Source organism: Danio rerio, chromosome 8 (assembly GCF_052040795.2).
Source record: "Danio rerio strain M-AB ecotype USA chromosome 8, GRCz13ab, whole genome shotgun sequence".
In the NCBI taxonomy this organism is placed as follows: Eukaryota; Metazoa; Chordata; class Actinopteri; order Cypriniformes; family Danionidae; genus Danio; species Danio rerio.
In genome coordinates, this window is record NC_141028.1 from 10878306 (window position 1) to 10895000 (window position 16695).

The 16695-nt window shown below is 35.2% G+C and overlaps 1 protein-coding gene and 1 long non-coding RNA gene across 4 annotated transcripts in view; both read left to right on the forward strand.

Moving 5' to 3' along the window:
- The window catches only part of bcap31 (B cell receptor associated protein 31), a 56216-nt gene extending 53773 nt beyond the window's left edge, over positions 1-2443 (forward strand). Inside the window, exons 9-10 of one of the 3 annotated variants that reach the window (XR_015496901.1) lie at positions 360-1917; positions 2044-2443. The gene's annotated coding sequence lies outside the window, so the exon portion shown is untranslated. Of the gene's footprint in view, positions 1-158 lie in introns of all 3 variants that reach the window. The other 2 variants (XR_015496899.1, XR_015496900.1) reach the window with 2 other exon arrangements.
- An 8396-nt stretch (positions 2444-10839) lies between these two features.
- On the forward strand, positions 10840-15677 carry LOC147835510 (uncharacterized). Its single transcript, XR_015497584.1, has 2 exons — positions 10840-14051; positions 15253-15677. It is a non-coding gene; the product is annotated as an uncharacterized LOC147835510 (long non-coding RNA).
- Positions 15678-16695: the final 1018 nt, after the last annotated feature.

Consider the following 16695-nt stretch of genomic DNA (forward strand, 5'->3'; position numbering starts at 1 on the left):
AAATGGGCTTTTTTGTTTATAATGAAGGACCAAGAAAACATTGGATGTTCTAAATACATTTTCAATCTGCTCAAAATATTCAATTTCATTGTTTTCTTTCGAATGACCTTGCCTTTTGGGAGACACCTTTGATTTTTCCTCATGAATGCGGCGATTAGGTATCAGCACGGTTGCATGTCTTGCTTAATTTTAGCTCTTTGATTTACAGTGCACTACACTTTACACCCAGCACGTGCTTAAGCAAAAAAAAATCCCTCTAGTTTACAATCGGCGAGCTTTTATTGTGGTTATTAACTATCATACCTCATACGATATTAAAACAATTAAACAATTAAAACTATTTCCACAAAATCATGCAGCTTGCGACTCATAAATGGCCTTTTTTGTTTATACTGAAGGACCAAGAAAACATTGGATCTTCTAGATACATTTTCAATCTGCTCCAAATATTCGGTTTCATTTACTTTTAACTGAACTTGCTCTTTTGGGAGACACCTTTGATCTTTCCTCATGAATACGGCGATTTGGTTGCATGTCTTGTTCAATTTTAGCACTTTGATTTACAGTGTACGACACTTTACACCCAACACGTGCTTAAGCAAAGAAAATCCCTCCTGTTTACGATCGGCGAGCTTTGATTGTGGTTATTAACCATCGTTCGTCGTGTTATATCAAAACAATTTAACAAACTATTTCCACGAAATCCTTCAGCTTGCGACTCATAAATGGGCTTTTTTGTTTATACTGAAAGACCAAGAAAACATTGGATCTTCTAGATACATTTTCAATCTGCTCCAAATATTCTGTGTCCTTTTCTCCTTTTAAATGACCTTTTGGGAGACACCTTTGATCTTTCCTCATGAATATGGCGATTTGGTTGCATGTCTTGCTTAATTTTAGCTCTTTGATTTACAGTGTTTGACACTTTACACCCAACAAACACTTAAGCAAAAAAAAATCCCTCCAGTTTACAATCGACGAGCTTTGATTGTGGTTATTACCCATCGTTCGTCATGCTATATTAGTATATTTGTGTTCACTTCTTTGTGTGTGTATGGCATTACTCTATTACTCTTTTGGCCTATTGTAGAGCAGAGCTTGAAGCGAACTGCTTCTTTCCGGCCCTGTCTGGTTTGAGGCCACTGAGTCAGTATAATCTGATATGAGCCCGGCAGGCCTGTTACAGTGGGTAAGGACGCCGATTTGGCAGGAACAGTAAAGCATCCACAGCTGATATTGTGTTTCAAAACACAGCACACTCTATCTCTCGTCCTCTAGGTTTTGAAGTGATACCAACACCCGCAACTTCGGTTTTAGCATTGAGTTTGAAGATAACGCTTAAGGTCGCCGCCATGAACTCTTTTGCTCTCGTTTAAATGCCTTCAGTGTAAAATGTATCCGCAATCTTAGAGCTGTATGGCCTGAAAATCGGAATTACATCATAGCCGTGTCGAATTAAAGATGTGTGGGAACAAAGTTAGCGCTGTTTTGGGCTCCCCAGGGGGGAAAGGGCATCGCTTTGCTGGCACAGTGTCGGATAATACATGGTCAAGACCTCCTGGACGGATCCCAGTAATGAGAACGGCAGGAATGCCATCTGCTGCCATGACACTAGTTTACTATTTCATCTGCTCAACCATTGGTTAGATTAGTGAAATGTTAACCAGACAAAAGAACACACACACACACACACACACACACACACACACACACACACACACACACAAAACGTCAGTGCATACCTAATGGAAATGGCAGGAGTCCATTAAGTCATATTGTGTGATTTTTCTATTAAATAAACTGTGTGATACTGTTAAAGGGGCTCTTTCTTTTCTATATGCATTCCCAAATGTAGCTTATTCTTTCTTAAAGGGATAGTTCACCCCCCAAAAACGAAGCTTCTATTTATTTACTCAAGTGGTTCATGTTTTTTTCTTCTGTTGAACACAAACTAAGATATTTTAAAGAAAATTCCAAGAATAATAATTACCATTAACCTGTAACCATTGACTTCCATAGTAGGAAAAACAAACACTGTGGAAGTCAATGGTTACAGTATTCTTCAAAATGTCTTTCTTTTGTGTTCAATGGAGGAAAGAAGCTTATAAAGGTTTGAAACGAGTAAATAATTATAACAGAATTTACATTTTTAGGTGAACTATCCCTTTTAATATTGTTTGTAATTTTGTCTTGTAACAAAGTTAAACATGCACTGGTATGTTGGTGAATGATAGTATGTTTGCTCTTCATTGAGTTCTGTGTGATTGCGCAGTTGTGCTCTGCGTTTTTTTGATGGTTTTTTTGATAGCGTAATGCTGTTATCTGCCTTGAATGTCTTCAGGAAAGTTTCATCTGCGTCACTTCATTATAAAATTGGAGTATTATGTGATGTGCTTTAGTTTGGATGTTGATAAACCAAACCAATAAATTCATCTTGATTATATCGAGCCTGTGTGTTCGCTTTAATGTTGCTTATTACGTTTGTGAAAATAAAATGTCAAAATATGGGTCAAATAATTCACCCATATTGTGATGGAGGGTGATATATATTTATGTATAAACAAAATCAGATTATTTTGTCTATTACTTAGCAAATTTGTGAAAGATTCTAGTCATTTTTATTAGATTTTTAAGTCATGAAATACCTGCAAACAAATTAGTAAACCTAGTGGTTTGAAGGGATTAAATTTTTTTTTAATATGACAATGTTTGTCAATTTTGTTGTTTTTTTTATATACTTCATCAACAATATTTGTATTATATAAACTGTTACACTCGATTAAGTTTTTAGTCTTGTAAATTATGCTTAAAAAAAATCAGAAAATCACAATTTGTTCAGAAAAATTATTCCATCTCAAAATATAATCTGCTGTGGGAAATGATTGTCATCATTCTCCAAAAATGTAAAAGTATCGTAAACGTAATTCTTGCATATATGCTATATTTGCGCTATATTAAGAGTATTTTCTCTTGCCATATGGAAACTTTCCTGAGTGAAAAAAAATTCCTCCAATTTATCGTTGTTTTGGTGAATTTGGTTGGTTGAATTCGAGAATAGAATCAAATTTTGTATGTGCGCGAAAGTGAATCATTTCAACCGCTTACGTAAATGGAATCAAATCGTTATTCAAGAACATTTGACTCAAAAGAACGATACGTTCATGGATGAATCGTACATGGCCACACTCATGAACACTTCAAGAATTATATGTCGCATAATTTTCCACACACAAATCTTCCATTAAAAAAAACAACAACCTTGAAATACTACGATTATGTATAGGTTTGTGGTAAAGCTTGTTTATGTTTGGACTGTAATCCCGCTAAGGAAAAAGAAGAGATTGGTAAATTAATGTATACTCTTTAATAGTCCTCAGTCATATCTGGGACCATAGACCGTAAAAGATATGGACGTAGAATGTGTGACGTCATCCGTAGGTTTCTGAAGGGTGCAAACAAAGCTACAAGTGGGCGTGGCCAACCGGCACCATTTTGTTTGCGCGTCATCGCTCCAATCGGGGGTAACCAAATAAGAGCCACTAAGCATTGAAAAAGCAAAGAAAAATATAAAATATCTTAAATAAAACAAATACATTTATAGAGATGTTATTTTATATATACGCACCGGTATATAATTTCACTTACCTGGGAAATGGAGGCCACGTGAATGGTTTGTGAGCACAATTAAGTGCACACAACTTGCCATATCATCTGATAATTGTACGAAATAATTTCAAAAGGCAACTTACTGAGTAAAGCCACATAAAACAACACAAAAATACAATGAATATGCTGAGTTCAGTGGCTAATCAGCCGGAATCAGCTTAGGTGAAGTGATGGCGACCAGCGAGACCTACAGTAGCTGTCACTCAAGTGGCCATGCCCTTAATTATGCAGACTTAATATAACCTATAATAACCTAAACGAATGAGTTCTAAATAAATTCATCCCCTCACTTGTCATGAAAGGGTAATATTAGTAAACGCCTTTTTTCTGCTGTAAAGTTGGCCATTTTAACTGTGAGCTCAAAAGAAATCTGCTCTATTATAGAGCCAGGACTAGCAGAACTTTGATGAATTGCAGTTTCAATTACTACTATATTTGCTTCACAAGGGACAGCGGGAGGTTGCCGTTTGGTTTGGGCTCACAGGACGACTTGGGTGAGTAAACGACATCCTTTTTTCCCTCTATAAAATAAATTTGAAGTAATCCTTTAACTAATATATCTTAGGCCTACTTTCATAAAAATTGATTCACCAAAACGATCTTTGTTCGTTGTTGTCTTATTGTTTACTATGGGCTCAGCCAAAACCCCTTTAAGGCAAGCCATTTCACCCGGTGACCATCTTTGAAACACCTCCCGGGTAGTATGTTCAAGCATTCTGTTTGAATGGGGAAACATCAAATTCTCCAAACCTGCTTACAATTAAATTTTATATTAGGAATCACCAAGAAAAATAAACAACATCTATCTCTTTAGATTAATTTCTAAATGTGCGTATCTCACAAAATCTGCAGAAACTCCCGGTCCAAGCCCCTCCCCAGAGTATCATCAGTCTATAGCGATCAATGATTGGCTCCTGTACTAAAAGGCAGGCTTTTTTCTTCATATAGCGATCGATGATTGGCTCCTGTGTAAGTAGGCGGGGCTTTATTCATTATAATGATCGTTACAATTTTCCCATCAAAAAGATACGAAGCACATGTCTTGTATTTACTAGAGTCTTTGGCTTATCGTTCTTAAGGGTGCTGGGAATTCTTGAAAATGCTTGAATTTGATTTTAAGTTTGAGTTTTTTCAATGTTTAAAAAGTGCTTAGATTTTTGATAAAACGCTTGAAAACTGCTTGAAAATGTATTTGTGCTGCTTTCATTAAACCTTATCTTGCATAGCGTGCGTGATCTGTCTGTCTTTTTCAAGGTCTGTGCCCTTTGCTTAAAACAGTGCCAAGAAGACAAAATGCTCGGAGATTACACTTTTACGTGTGAACAATGCATGTATAATTTAAATAAATATACATTTAAGATGAAAGATTACACATTCAAGGTGTGAGTAAATGACGTTAACAGGAGTAAATTACATTAATTCAAGGTTGCGCTTGGGACAAATAACATTATGCCGCCATCAAAATGTTTCCTTAGAATACTCTAACAACAACAACAACCTCATCTGATGTATGATGAAGTGTATATGTGTGTAAATGTGTAATTAAAAAGTGCTTTAAAATGTTGAAAATGCACCTGGAAAGTGCTTAAATTCAACTAAGGGAAAGATATCCTCATGTGTTCATGATTTAAGTTTGTATCTGTGCTGGGTTAACCTGTACTGTTACACTAACTAACCCACAGGTTCAGATGAGTTCAAACACATGATCCTCTCGTTTTAAAGCACATGGCAGTACTGTGTGTTTGTGCTGTGAGTGCACAGAGAGAGCTACTGTATTCGCATTGTGCTCCAAAAGCATCTTGTAGTTGGCATGCTTGTAAGAAGAAACTCGTCTTTATTATGCGCTTAAACTATTCATAAACAAATTGTATTATAGTTCAACAACAAGGAAAAGAAAAAACAAACATGTTCATTCGCATTCCTCCTCCTCGAGTTGTTAAATGATTCATTTGTAATTTGTTGAATGATTCATGGCTATGGTGATAATAAATAAAAACAATAATGTCCAGAAATGATGCTTGAATAAATTACATTTAAAAATGTGATAATGCATTGAATTAATCCTTATATTATATCATAAAATTAGAGAAAGTACATGGCATCCGGAAAGTCTTTATAGCGCTTCACTTTTTCCACATTTTTTTTATGTCACAGCCTTATTCCAAAATGGATTTAGTTAATTGATTTCCTCAAAATTGTACACACAATACCCCATAATGACAATGTGAAAAAAGATTTGTTGAAAGTGTTGCAAATTTATTAAAAATAAAAACACCTGAAAAATCACATGTGCAGAAGTATTCACAGCCTTTGCTCAGTACTTTGTTGATGCACCTTTGGCAGTAACTACAGCCTCAAGCCTTTTTGGATATGATGCAACCAGCTTGGCACACCTGTCTTAGTACCTCTGCAGTACCTCTCAAGCTCTATCAGGTTGGATGGGAAGCGACAGTGTACAGCCATTTTCAGATCTCTCCAGACATGTTCAATAGGATTTAGGTCTGGGCTCTGGCTGGGCCATTTAAGGAGGTTCATCAGGTTGTTGTCAACAAACTCCAATGATATTTTGGCAGTGTGCTTTGGTTCATTGTCCTGGTAGAAGATGAACCGTCACCCTTGTCTGAGGTCAAGAGCACTCTGAAGCAGGTTTTCATTCAGGATGTCTCTGTATATTGCTGCATTCATCTTTCCCTCTATCCTCAATAGTCTTCCAGTTCCTGGAGCTGAAAAACATTCCCACTGCATGATGCTGCCACCACCATGCTTCACTGTTGGGATGCTATTAGCCTGGTGATGAGCGGTGCCTGCTTTTCTCCAAACATAACACCTGGCGTTCACTCAAAAGAGTTCAATTTTAGTCTCATCAGACCAGAGAATTTAGTTTCTTATGGTGTGAGAGTCCTTCAGATGCCTTTTGGCAAATTCCAGGCAGGGAGTGGCTTTCGTCTGGCCATTCTAACATACAGGCCTGATTGGTGGATTGCTGCACTGATGGTTGTGTAAGGTTCTCCTCTCTCCACAGAAGAACGCTGGAGCTCAGACAGTGACCATCGGGTTATTGATCACCTTCCTGACTAAGGTCCTTCTCCCCCATTCACTCAGCTTAGATGGCCAGCCAGCTCTAGGAAGAGTCCTGGTGGTTCCAAACATCTTCCACTTACGGATGATGGAGGCCACTGTGCTCATTGGAACTTTCAGAGCAGCAGAAATTTTTCTGTAACCTTCCCACGCCTTGTGCCTCGAGACAATCTTGTCTCGGAGGTCTACAGACAATTCCTTTGTCTTCATGCTTGGTTTGTGCTTTGACATGCACTGTCGACCCTGGGACCTTATATAGACAGGTGTACGCCTTTTCACATTATTCAACTGAATTGACCACAGGTGAACTCCAATTAAGCTGCTGAAGTTCTCAAGAATGACCAGTAAAAATAGAATGGTGTACCTGAGCTCAATTTAAAGCTTTACGGCAAAGGCTGTGAATACTTGTGTACGTCTGATTTTACAGAGTATATATATATATATATATATATATATATATATATATATATATATATATATATATATATATATATATATATATATATATATATATATATATATATATATAAATTTGCAGCAATAAGGCTGTAACAAAAAAATGTGGAAAAATTGGAGTTCTATGAAGACTTTCCAGATGCACTGTAACAACTAAAAAAGCAACCCCCCCCCCCTAAATATACTAAATAATCAATTATTTAAGTCTAACAGAGGTATTGTGTCAAGAAAAGGGCCCCAAATTTAATCATAATCTGTGGCTTTTTTTGAGACAGAATACAAGATTTTCTCAGGGGCACTTTAAAATAGTTTTATGACATTTTAAAGATATGTCATAATGAAATATTTCATAATGGTTATGTAATGTATGTTGTTTCTATCAGACACTAACCAGTTAAAATGCAAAAAAATATTGTATATATGTATATTTTATTTGTTTATCATGCACTTTAACTTCATAAGTGAATTGTATTGTCGTTCCACAACAAGAATAAACAAACTTTTTCATACGCATTCCTGCTCGCGATGTTGAATGATTCATTTGTTAAATGATTCATGTCTTTGAAGAAATGAGGTCAAACTGAAATGCTATGCATCTCCTGCAGGATTTTTCCTGCTGTCCTGCAGTCTTATATTCAATATTCTGCGGGTAATTATTGTAGCTGTTGATATTAAACAGATGACTGTTTGGTCTTTTTTTACTGTCTACATACCACAACTAAAATCTAGGCCAAAGGCTCTCATCAGAGTCGTGAACTACGTGCTACAGCGGGAATGAGGAGGAGGAACAGAGATAACACACACACACACACGTAATATTTGTTTTTGCAAAATGAAACAAGTATTATGTTATCTGATTCTGGGTGTGTTAATCAAATTAACTCAGTGTATATTGTTGGATTTTGTTGCCAGTTGTTTTTAAATTTATACAATTACACTAAAAATGCTGGGTTCCACACAATTCCCTCATGTTGTCTCAACACAAATTGATTCAATTAACTTTGTTTTTACAAATTTAAGTGCATATATATATATATATATATATATATATATATATATACATATATATATAGATATATATAGATATAGATATTGATATTGATATGTATGTATATATATAAGGAATGTAAGTTATTATTAGTGCAATTTAAAAGCTTAACTAAATTAATGTAACAAGGCAAGTCATTTATTTGGGCAAGTCATTGGACCACAGTGGTTTGTTAATTTTTAATTATATATATATATATATATATATATATATATATATATATATATATATATATATATATATATATATATGTATGTATGTATGTATGTATGTATGTATGTATGTATGTGTGTGTGTGTGTATATATATATATATATATATATATATATATATATATATATATATATATATATATATATATATATATATATATATATATATATATATGTTGTTGTTTTTATTATTATTGTTAATTATTAAGTATTAGTAATACTCGTATACTCAAAACGTTGTGTACCAATTAAAAAAAAAATACAAGATGTCCTGTTATTCCGCCGGGGAAGTACATTTACAGTGGAGAAATATAGGAGAATTTGCTAAAACATCTAATTGAATAATTACTTTTTTTCAAGTGTAGATATAACATCAGATCTCCTCAACGTTGTCAAGTGTAAAACTCAAAGAGTTGATCAGTGTTTGCTACAGTAGCTGATGTAAGAGTGTTTCAGTGAGTGGGAGCTGATTTCAGCTTTTGTGCTCCTGAACGCCCATCTGTGTTTGGCTCATGGGCAGAAATAGAGTAACATTGCTCAGCTAAACATAGTCAACAAACTTCTGCCAACCGCAGCCCGGCTTAATATGGCAGCTGCGCTCCCCTGACAAACTAGCATTTGTCTTGAAAACCGGTCTAAACCGCATGGGTATCACCGCCCGTTCCGGCAAACAGGTTTGAAACAGACAACAACTGTGATGCCAGGAAAAATGAGCTGTTCGTCTTGTGGACGGCAGAACTGACTAAGATCTTGTCTCTCCAACAGACTTTATAAATAAAAGCAGCGGTGATTATGAGCAGTAGTTATGTGTGACATTTGCAGTAAAAATGAATGCAAATGAATTAAACGGCAAAACCCAAAAGAAACAATGCTAATCAATAGGATACGTGTTGGCTCTCTATAGAACACAGATGATTGAATTTATTTTATTATTGCATTCTTGAGGGAAAAGCTTCATTATGGATGTGACTACTCTCTGTTATGGATTTGACAGGTGTATAGTTGGCACCTGTGTGACTTTGGTAAATGAAATATTTTTGCCTGAAATCATTGACAGACATTTTTGAGTGTGTATACAGTACTGTAAAATACAAGCCTAGAAAACAACTTGAAAGCTTTTTTTTTCATGGCAAGGATGACATTTGCATGGAATCGCTCTTATACAGTCAAGCTAATATCACTGTTAGCTGGTCCTACCTTGTGGAATGCTCTGCCCCTCTGTATTAGGTCTATATCATCTCTGTCTGTTTTTAAATCTAGGTTGAAAACTTACCTTTTTGATTTGGCATTTTATCAGTCAGAATTGTTTGTTTCTATCTATAATAAGTATTAGTCAGGATTGTTAGTTTTAGCTATAATTTGATACTTGTTCTTTGTGATTTGTACTGTTTAGCACATTGGTCAACCTTTGGTTGTGTATAATAGTGCTATATAAATAGAACTGACATTGACATTACTATCTCACTCTGTGTCTTATTACCATATTTTGTCCAGCTTAATATTAGGTGGCCTTAACTAATATGTACTTACACTGAAACTAATCGTGTGTTACAATGTACTCATTGTGTAAATACATGTACCCCTGATTTAAGTACAAACAGCTATGTGAGAAAAAAAAGAAACCTAATTTTAGCACCAAAGTGAGACCATCGTTTTTTATTGTATGTTTAATGATGTTGCAAATGAAGAGAGCAACTTTTGAGACAATGACGACAAAAACTGCAAGCCATTTTTTCTTCATGGAGTTAGTTTATTGCCATTTGTTGCTTTGATTTTGGGCAGGTGGATCAGCACAAGATCACAGTGGTGGAGCACGAAGCCCTTCTTTACATGAGAGGGATCCTGTTAGATAGATGGACACTAACATACACGCTACAGTTACCTTAGCTCTACTACTGTTAGCTTTTAAAAATAGACAACCATGGTTACATCACAGTGTGTTACAAACCACAAGGATGAAAGACGTCAATGAGCTTATTACCAGGTCAACTGTGAAGTTTCAAGACAGTATCGTCACCCAAAGCTTTGACTGTCATTCGACCATCCTCTCCAGGGCTGATTGACTACTCAGAGCAGAGCTGCACGAATCTTTTTTCAATTTGGAGAATTTTCGCATTGTCATTACTAAATTACAATTCAGCTGTTCACACATATAAGATCTCATCTATGTTTACACAAAAATAATGTACAAAAAAATGAAAATGTTTGCAATTTTGAAAAGCTTCGGAATCAGACAACTTTGTCAAAGTGATCCACATTCAAACGGGTCCATTAAAATGACTTAAAATGCTGTTTATGTATGCCAGGCCAGTAGGTGGCAATGTCTCAATTTTGTTACTATTATTATTATGATTATTATTATTATTATTATTATTATTTAGTTCTGGACGTTTATTTAAGCAAAGAAAGTTTTGAAAAGTTTTGCATAGAGACAACTTTGTCAAAGTGCTCGCCATTCAAACAGGTCCATTAAAGTGACATAATATGCTGTTTATGCAAGCCAGACCAGTAGGTGGCAATGTCTCACTTTTGTGAAAATTTTTAACATTTTTATTTTAGTTCTGACCATTTGTTTAAGCAACGAAAGTTTTTGACAAGTTTCGCTAATGTGACAATTTCGTCAAAGTGCTCGCCATAAAACAGGTCCATTAAAATAAAATAATAAGCTGTTTATGCATGCCAGGCCAGTAGGTGGCAATGTCTCGCTTTTTGTAACATTTTTCTTTGTTCTAGCCATTCATTTAAGTAAAGTAAAGTTTTAAAAAGTTTTCCATTGAGACAACTTCGTCAAAGTGATCCCCATTCAAACGGGTCCATTAAAATGGATGCTGATTATACATGACAGGCCTGTAGGTGGCAGTGTCTCTATTTGTTTAAGCAATACATATTTAAGCAAGGCGACGCGGTGGTGCAGTAGGTAGTGCTGTCGCCCTTACAGCTAAAAGGTCACTGGTTTGAGCCTTGGCTGGGTCAGCTGCCGTTTCTGTGTGGAGTTTGCATGTTCTTCCCGCGTTCGCGTGGGTTTCCTCCGGGTGTTCAGGTTTCTCCCACAAGTCCAAAGACATGCGGTACAGGTGAATTGGGTAAGCTAAATTGTCTGTAGTGTATGAGTGTGATTTTGTGTGTATGGATGTTTCCCAGAGATGGGCTGCAGCTGGAAAGGCATCCGCTGCGTAAAACATGCTGGATAAGCTGACGGTTCACTCCGCTGTGGCGACCCCAGATTAATAAAGGAACTAAGCTGAAAAGAAAATGAATAAATATTCACGCAATAAATAAAACTCCTTTGTTGCATAAATTAATGGTCAGAACTAAAACCAATTTTTTGTTGAAAATGTTGTGTAAACGTCTTGCTCAGTCTTTAGTCTATTTAACCATACCGTATGGTTATTTCTATCAAACAAAACAAAAAAATTCAATAAAAATCCAAATGTGCCAAGAAAAACATTTATAGTTTGAATATAAACACTCTATGGTAGTGGTCAAAATAGTCGAAAGTAATGAGTTAGGTAACATAAAATATAATTGATTTTGTTTCACCAGTAGGTGGCAACACTGTATCTCACTATATCATATTCATTGAAGAGATCTGTGGTCACACTGCACTTTTCTCCTCATTGAATTCCATTTATATGCACATGAATGCCGCAGACCGGAAACGCAAGCTTGTGCGACAAGTTTTGCATTTTGATGCGCTGCAAAGTTCAAGCTTGGTGAACTCTGACCTGCGAAATCACATCACGTAACTGCGTGAGACTAATCGAAGCTCAAACATGACCTCTCCGGTCATAAATTTAAAATATGGAGCAATCGCTTACTTTTTAAATGTCTAATCATCTTGTTTAATCCCGCCCCTTTTTGCAGCGCCAAATGACAAAATTAAAATAAAATCTCAAACTCTGACTGTGGCATCATCCAGCAATGAAAACGGTCATGTTTTTATACGTGAGTGATTGAATCGTTCACTCAACCAATTAACAAAAGAAATATTAATAATTCAAATAAATTAAATGGTAAACTTGTACCATTTATCTTACTCTTTAGTAAGTTTGAATGTGATCTTTATGATTAATAAAAAACAAAATAAAAAAATATGAAATTAAAAATCTGACTTTATCCAGAATCGTGCAGCTCTAACTCGAGGAGTATTTGGAATCATTAAACGAAAACATTGAGTTACTCTAACATCATTTCTGGAGCTGTGATTCTACTGTGCTATTCACCATTCCCCTTCACCAGTTCATGTTTCATTTAGCTCTAAATCTCAACAAACGGCAAACCTTCAGTGCAAAGATACTGTCGAGAACATTTGGCAGAGCACGAAAATAATGACACAAAACATTTTTCTTATTTAGTTAACATGTACTTTCTTTTTTTTCTCTAGATAAACATTTCTACATATAATCACTATTTGTTAACTGATCTACTGACCGACCCAGGCTCGAATTTGGATGAATTTAAAATACTTTTGTATGGAGTTTGGTTGGTGTATCTTAAATTGGACTAAACGGTTAGCGCGTAAGGCCTTTGGTAAACCAGTAGCTCTCAGTGTGAAGCGGTGAGGAGGTTTAATCTCGGTCCTCAGATTATCTGAAGGGCACTTATTATCATTCTCACTACAGACATTCAGAAAGGCATGTAAGGGAATGAATAAATGGCCGGGGGTTGATATTATTAAACCAAACAGATGGATGTTATTTTGAAACTATAGATGTAGGTGCATGAATCCAATTTAGATGACTTATTCAACAAAAACCCCAAATCGAGCCGCTTTCTGGGTGGTCGGTAGAAAATACTGGAGTTTTACACACACAAATCTAAAACATTTAACAACTGCAGCACTTGATATTTGAAATAAAAATCAATCTCATGTGCTATCTGTCTCTCGTGCCTCCGTTCAACTGCATTGCAGCGTTTCAGTAAGAATTCCCACTCCATGTTATCATCTTTATCAAAAGTACATACAGCATCAAACGTTTAAAATATAACACACAGATATCAATATGTATTTATATTTATATGCATATAAGCAAAATAATAGCCTTCACAAAATAAATCTCTGATTTATTTTACAGTATGTAAATCACAACAAGAGAGAGAGAGAGAGAGGAAAAACAAAATGAAAACGCTTTCTAACACGATTAAAAAGTGCTAGCAGATTATTTTACAACAATGTGCAAATGTATTCTGAAGCCTTACATTATGTAGTCTAATTTGTACATTCTGATTACATCTATAATGTCACAATGGTTTAGTGTTGGAGTTGATTCCACAGGGCAGAATTTCCACAGTCCGCTACAGTTTAAAGTATTCAGTAATACAGTTGATCTTGGCTATTTGTCTATGGGTTCTCAACTTAAGACAAATAAAGGCAGAGTTTGGCAACTGTGTCTATAGTTCACCTACTGTCAAAGCAGAACAACAAAAATCAAGAGATTTACTGTTCTGCACTTGACATTGGCAAAAGAAAGAAAAAAACCCTGCAGGTTCTAAGTGGAAAAAGTGATTTTGCCATTTCATTCTTATATTCTCACCGTAACCTGCACTTGAAAAAAAATATTCATTATATTTACTAAATATTTTTAAGGTAAGTGTTTGCAAACAATTTATATGAGCTGAATTTAAACAAACAAATTCAGTTGAACGTATCTAAATTTAATTTGTTTGTTTAAAGGTGCAGTGTGTAAGTTTGACACCCAGTGGTTGAACTAGGTATTGCACACCTGGTTCATAACATGCAAGTGCAGGTTGCCAGATTGACGACATCAACAGAAGCAGTCCTGACTATTGCACCTAAAGGCTGATATGAATCATGTTTTAAATAAAAGCAACGGCATGCAATAGAAGACATATTCTTCATATTAAAAGGAGTTTTTGTCTAACCGAGACCTGAAATTTATGTTTTAGAAACGGCTTCTTTTTTTTAAAGCTAAACAACAGAAAACACATCAGGTGCACCTCATGTGGTTTATTCAGTGTTAAATGTCAATAATGTGAGTTTGAATGCCATTCGACGTAACATTTATTGTCATACCACTGAAAGCAGCAGCAGATAGTTCACCTCAAATCTTGAAAATAAAATAAACCGCTTGACATTGAACTTTAAGACAGTGATTCAGTGCAAACTAACACATATCAGTGATTCAGCATCTACATTTAATAATGTTAAAGAGGTTTAATATGCTTTAATAAGATTTTAAACCTTACCATTTCGTTGGAGTGCAGTGAGTGCACTATTCTGTTCTTCTGCATGGCTGTATTTAAAATTCTATTGTGTTTCTTCTGGTGCAAACAGCCAAATTGTTTAACAATGTAATTCTTGTTACAATGTAACCTGCTCACCTAATGTTTACGTTTGTAATGTTTATATTATTTGCTAATTAATAACCACATCATGCAGAACTCTAAATCTGCATTTCATTTCAGAGTCTGCTACTGTCACGCATACTTTGAGAGCCTTTCTGAATGAATAAATGAAATAAACTGTTTTCCATCAAGGCAACACAGGGAGCTGAAATATAATTGGCTAAACTGGCACTGGGTGGGTTAAATGACCGTAACAAAGACCGTCGTTCCAGCATGTACAGGATATCTGACTTCAGCATTGTTTTTAGGATAAACAAAAATGGTCACTTTGCATGTTTCTTAAATATCTGCAAACATATTGTGTATGTGTATGCTTTAGAAGAGTCAGAAACTTACATACAGCACCTTAAAATTCAGCCCACATAAATTGTTTGCAACCACTTACCTTAAAAAAAAAATTGTAAATCAAATGAATATTTTTTTTAGTGTGCTTTCAAACAGATAAATGATAATGTTATAAGCTATAAGAATCTCTGTGAGTATTTGTTTCTCAAACTTTATTGCATTGATTTTGTAATCCTTTCTATTATCATTTAAATGAACTAGAAAACATCAGAACAATAGTTAATACTGGCACTCACAATGTAGAACAAACTAAAAGTGTAAACTTCTACTAAAGTCAGCATGAAAGTGAAAATCGCATAAGTTTCTGCATTTATATTACAATATAAATATGAGAGTGTATCTGCATAAAATATAAACCATTTAAGAAGTGGAAATATTGCTTAATTTTGTGCAAAATGCTTTTAGTGGTCAACGACTTGGGATTAATAATAAAATTAAGCAATATCAAATAAAAACAAGAACCAATAAACATATTGCTATAATACTAATGCACTGTAAAGTAAAGAGTAATACAAATCACTTTATTTACATCTTTATTTTCAAATGTTAAGTGCTTTTTTTCAAGCATTGCAAATTGAACTATTTTTAAATGATCAAACTGAAAATAATGATAACAAATAAATGATCACAGTGCAATTTGGACATTAACACTTAGCAATATCTCAATGGGGATTTTAAATCGACAAACAGTTAGTTCCATAAATATTTGGACGTAAACATAATTCTAACATTTTTGGCTCTACACACCAAATATGAAACAAACAATATGTGCTTTAACGTCAGACTGTCAGCTTTAACTTGGTATTTCCATCCAAAATCAGGTGAACGCTGTAGGAATTACAACAGTTTGCATATGTGCCTCCTACTTGTTAAGGGTCCAAAATTAATTGGACAAATTGGCTTCTAAGCTGTTTCATGGCCAGGTGTGTGTTATTACCTCATTATCCCAATTAAAATGAGCAGATCAAAGGTCCAGAGTTCATTACTCTAGTAAGCTTTGGTCACACTGCACTTTTCTTCCTATAGACTTCCATTCATACACACGCGAATGCGTCAAACCGTAAACGCAAGCTCCTGCAACAAGTTTCGCAGTTGGCTGGATTGTAAAGTTCAAGCTTGGTAAACAGTGACCTCGTATCAGTTGACTGCGTGAGACCAATCAAGGATCAAAACATGACCTCTCTGGACAGAAATTTTAAATATGGACCAATCACTCGCTTTTTTTAATGTCTAATAATCTAGTTTAATCCCGCCCCTTTTTGCAGCGCCGTACTACAGAATTTCGCAAGCTTAAACTGTAGTGTGACCGCAGCTTTACTTTTGGACCCTTAACAAGGGGGAGGCACATATACAAACTGTTGTAATTCCTACACCGTTCACTTGATTTGGGTGTAAATACCTTCAAATGACAGCAGCTGACAGTCTGCAGTTAAAGTACTTCTTGTTCGTTTCATTTAAAATCGATTGTGTTGGTGTATATAGCCTAAAATGTTAGAATTGTGTCAATGTCCGAATATTTATGGA